Source organism: Macrobrachium rosenbergii, chromosome 14, assembly GCF_040412425.1.
Source record: "Macrobrachium rosenbergii isolate ZJJX-2024 chromosome 14, ASM4041242v1, whole genome shotgun sequence".
Classification (NCBI taxonomy): Eukaryota; Metazoa; Arthropoda; class Malacostraca; order Decapoda; family Palaemonidae; genus Macrobrachium; species Macrobrachium rosenbergii.
The window spans coordinates 46,517,271-46,523,135 of record NC_089754.1 but is presented as its reverse complement, the minus strand read 5'-3'; positions in this window follow the sequence as shown (position 1 = coordinate 46,523,135).

The following is a 5,865-nucleotide window of genomic DNA, read 5'->3' as shown; positions in this document are numbered from 1 at the left end:
AAGAAAAATGAAAGCAGCAAAACGGGAATGGCCAGAAGAACGACGAGAGAGGAATTGTTTATATATACATACAGGGATGAAATCGGCGGCAGTCTGAAGTGAAGCGGAGGGCGGACGCAACAATACAAAAGGCAAAAAAAAAAAAAAAAAAAAAAAAAAATGCAAAGCCGGAAAAAATACAGTGCTGCTTGCTAAACTGGCAGGCACGCAAGCACGCACACACACACACACACACACACACACACACACACACACACACACACACACACACATATATATATATATATATATATATATATATATATATATATATATATATATATATATATATATATATATATATATATTGTAGATGAGTGAAGCAGTCACCGTTACATTCATACTTTAGTAACAAATTCGAGGATGAGGCTCATGTACAGAAAACTTCCACAACGTTAGGCGCCGAAACTGCCCCTGTGCATATTAAGCCACTCACCTCTATCAAGGGGAACCCACACTTGCAGGATATGAAGGCCTTTCGATTCCAATACGTCTTCCATCTCATCTCGGCATTTTTATACCTTTCTCTTCTCCTTCTTCCAGTCATCTTCCGATCTATACTACTTTTCATCAACCTTTAGTCCACAATTATCTCGTCATGACCAAATCACCTAAAACGCTTCGTTCCTTATGTAATCTTTGTACCACTTCCAATTTTTCCACATGTCTCACATCATGCGTCCCTTTTAGTTCCTCGTTGGAGAGTCGATAGAGTTCTCGACTAGCACTCTCTAGGCCCGAGTTCGAGTCTCCGGCCTGGCAATGAAGAATTAGAGGAATTTATTTCTGGTGATAGAAATTCATTTCTCGGTATAGTGTGGTTCGGATTCCACAATAAGCTGTAGGTCCCGTTGCTAGGTAACCAATTGGTTCTTAGCCACGTAAAATAAGTCTAATTCTTTGGGCCAGCCCCAGGAGACCTGTTAATCAGCTCAGTGGTCTGGTTAAACTAAGGTATACTTAACTCATAACTCATACTCCGACTTACCTCTTCTCTCATTCTGTAATCATCTGTTACATTTACTACTAAATATCTAAATTTACAATAACCTCTTCCAATCTTGCACTGTTTAAATCTGACTCTCTTCCGCCCCTGTGTGTTCAACAACTCTTCAAAATACTCGCGCCACAGGAATAGGATTGAGCCTCCCTCTAAACTCCATTTCCACATTAACCTTCCTCTCTACTTCCACTTCCCTTATTCAGGTTAAATCCTAGATTTTCAATAAGCCCCAAAAGACCCAAAAACAAGTGGGGAAAAGCGCCAAATTCTAAAGTCATTTGCATTTTTTTCCAGAATATCCATCTGTAAAAGCGTAGGTTCGTATTCCCGCCGGACCACACTAAAATTGGGGGAAACTGGTGAAAGGAAAGCTTTTACAGGTTTACCCCGTACAAATACAAAGCCCGAGGGACTGGGTAACGCCATGAACCTTTATCTTGCCCAAGGTTAGGGGAAAAAAATGTGGTATAATCACGAAGGTAGCAACAGACAATAAGGATGAGAGAATGTAAGAATCTGGGTACATGAGGAAGTGGACAGGAGAAAATTCTCTCCCTCTCTCTCTATCTCTCTCTCTCTCTCTCGGCCTCTAAACTTTCCCCTCCGTAACGTAATTAACTTGAGCCCGGAATATTCAATGAGCTGCTTGGTAACCCCTCTAGTTTTGCGCGTAATACCTATTCCTGAATAATTCCTAGTTATTGGTAATAAACCATTGAGCAATTAACGCGAAACTTCTCAATCTTTGTTTCGAACAGCTTAGAAGGTCGTGGATTAAAACGGAAACAAATTGCTGAAGAATACTCTCTCTCTCTCTCTCTCTCTCTCTCTCTCTCTCTCTCTCTCTCTCTCTCTCTCTCTCTCTCTCTCTCTATATATATATATATATATATATATATATATATATATATATATATATATATATATATACTGGTGTGTGTGTGTGTGCATTGGTATATGTATATATGCTGCTGCAAAATTTGTATTCGACTTTGTAATTATGATCTCTCTCTCTCTCTCTCTCTCTCTCTCTCTCTCTCTCTCTCTCTCTCTCTCTCTCTCTCTCTCTCTCTCTCTCTCTCTCTCTCTCTCTCTATATATATATATATATATATATATATATATATATATATATATATATATGCATATATATATTTGTATATATATATATATATATATATATATATATATATATATATATATATATATATATATATACTGGGTGTGTGTGTGTATTGGTATATGTATATATGCTGCTGCATAAATTTGTATTCGACTTCGTAAATATGAACAGAAGCCTAAGCACAAAAGGACAATTTTAAGAATCATAGCAAGTAGATTATTTAGAAGCCTATAATGCCTTTAGCAAACGGACCGAAATAAAAGAGCGGAAAACGAGAGGGCATGTCTTAAAATACTTTCAAACAGATGATTCATTTTCTTTAATACAATTCTGAAGGGAAAGCACACCCTCTGATATGGCTGAAACACCTTCAAGCTATCAAAATTAAGATTTCGGCGAATTTAAATCCCTTAAACGAATTGTATTCACTTAGGCTTAGGTCCCACCCAGTTTCTTATATAGTTTCTCTCACGCATTTATATTAGGCTGCTCGACGAACTGGGTCTTTGCATAAACAAACATCTCTTAACAGCTTCTCTTCTCCAGTAAGTGTTTGAGAGCTCTCTAAACTTCAGGAAATTTCTCCTCAATTGGCACACTTTGTACATTCTTGTTAGCCACATGCTTGACATTATCAAGTCCACTTGCCCGTTCAATCTCCAACTTTGATCATTTCTTCATCTAAACCCAAAAGAGACAAATTCGCAACCAATCGTCACCATTTTGCATTCCAAGATCCCTCTCATCAATAACGGTGGTCTGCATTTAAGAAAATTACCCAATACAAATGGCAAAAGAACTTCATGGCCACGTAAACAGATTTCACCACGAAAGCCAATTTTACACGAATGTTTCCAATGAAATCTGAAAGGCTTTAGAGAGGAGTCACCAAAGGAATTAATTTGAAGGGCTGTGATACTTGAAGCAAAGGGAGTGAAATGGCAGCCGATATATCCACGCTGTAATATCCAACTTCATGTCTTTCTGGGTAATTGTTATGGCCGCCCACAAAACTCTCACTGCCGCAATCTTTACTCGGCAAATTTGACCTTTTACGGCAGTCGTGAGCTATTTGCTGATGCAGATCAAAATAAGCGATTAACGTCCGCCGATCCTCGGATTTTACGTGAGCAATAAAGAAAATATTCCCCCTTTTATCGCGCTTTGCGGATATTACCGCGAGATGTTTCATATTCCCTTCCCCTAATGTAAACAATTAATAAATAGAAATTACAGCTCTTGAACTACTGATGAGTTCGACCCTTAATTGATCGCGGCCTGACGGAAGAGCGTGACGTATACCGAAGACCCCGTAAGGGGGTAGTGCCGTCAGTGCACCACTTGCGGTGCACTGTAGGCATTACTTAAGGATTTTTACGGTTCTTTGCAGCGTGCCTTCGGCCAATAGCTGCAACCCCTTTCGTTCCTTTTACTGCACCTCCTTTCATATTTTCTTTCTTCCATCTTACTTTCCAGCCTCTCCTAACAACTGATTCATAGCGCAACTGCTTTGAGGTTTTCCTCCTGTTACACCTTTCAAACCATTTACTGTCAGTTTCCGTTTCAGCGCTGAATGACCTCGTAGGTCTCAGCGCTTGGCCTCTGGCCTAAATTCTATATCCAATCCAAACCGTATACCGAAGAAATTACCCTACTTTCGAGACCATTTAATTTTGGAGAAGCTTTTGAGAGAGGCCCGAGGCTCAACTTTCATCAAATTGACTAAACTAAACTCGAAGACTTTGAAGACTGTTGCGTTTAATGTAATTACCCTTCATATCAGTATTGATAACCAAGCAAGACTAGCCTGACTCCTCTGCCAGCTGCATCAAAATGTTTTATCCACGCTCTTGACAGTTCTTACTCTGAATCTAGACGTAATAATAATCAGTGGTGGCAGGGCGATGAAAGCAAATTTGAGACTAGCATAATCTCTACACTTACCTCAAATTTCAAGATCATTTTTGTTTCATAAAAAAAAGGGAATATCAGTAAACTTCCTAAAACGAGATATCATTACAATCTCACGATCTTACTATGACTAGAATCTCTCTCTCTCTGTCTCTGTCTCTCTGTCTCTCTCTCTCCTCAAATACACACAAACACCAAATTCTCCCTAGTAACCAGATGGCCTTGTCAGGGAAAGTTATAATCATCCGAACTGCGACAGTAGAGATGTCAGGGGAAAAAATACCAGAAAGTGACAGCAGGAGTCTTAACTAAGGTACTTTACCTCCTACTTTCTATAACAACATTGCTGACATAATCCTTTAGAGATGGAAGTTACCGCACACGGCTAAAAACCTAAAACTTCTTCACGGTAGGCATCCAATTTAGTGAGTTATGGCCCGTCCTGGGAAATATTCCAAATTCACCTCCTCCTCCTCCTCCCCATTACACAGATGGACAACAAGGATAACTAGCACTGGTGAGAAGCCTGCTTAGAAAATTACAAGGATAATGGTCGAGCCTCAATAAAATGCTTTTACGCAGTGGCATAAGTAATGGCAACGGAGATTGACAGAATTAAATTTTAACGTACAAGTATTATGCATGTGTATACACACACATGTATATATATATATATATATATATATATATATATAACTGTATATATATATACATATATATATATATTTATGTATATAAATTATATATGCATATATATATATATATTTATATATATAATATATAATGTATTATGTATATACTCTTGATGGCCGTGTGGTTTAAGGCGTCACTGTCGTCCTGAGTTCTTGTCTTCCATGGTTCAAGCCCACGAGACGACGAACTTATTATCAACTGTAAAATTCCCCTTCGGATAACATATATGAAAATATATTATTTCTGAGGTAGTGCAAATTGGATATCAAAGGACATTTGTAGTTTAATGCTTGTATATGAATCACAGTGATGTGATAAAATTCATCATATATATATGTGTGAAATCAAGTCAAAATTGTAAACTTAACTTACTTTTCTACGAATTTCCATCAGATTAAGAGCAGTACAAATGCTTGGCGAGCGGCAGTTAAACGCAGCACTACAATAGGTATCACATAATACTTTTATACACTGTAACACTCGAAGTGCAATAAATGCAGAATTGACCAGATCTGTCAACTCTCAAAGGACGACTGCTATCGAGACCGACTGAGAGAATCCTACACCAAAATGTCCAGTTCCAGGCTAAGTACAATTTCCCCGCTCACGACGGGAAAGAACAGTACAGCAGACTCGGTAATGACTTATACCTCTCTTGATGGCGTAGTGGTAACGTCCACTGCAGTCGCTGAATAGGCCCGTGTCAAGGGTTCGTGTCCCGATGGGTACCAATTCATTTATCACTTATATAAATTCGGTGATAATTCTCCTTCGGAGATATTCCCGAGGTAGCGTGAATTTGATATTAAGCGACATTTGTAGCTTCATGATTATATATATATATATATATATATATATATATATATATATATATATATATATATATATATATATAATTTATGAGAAAAAACACAGACGTTGTTGCCTGGCTGGAATTTGGCAAAACACTTTAAATTTACTGCTGCGTAGAGATAAGAGAAAAAGAAAATAGTTTTTATTCTTATTTTTATTTGCTCCACAGAGTTTGCTTACGATAGCAAAAAAAAAATTCAAAACTTGGCTATATAATTATAATACCCCCTGAAACGCAGAGTGA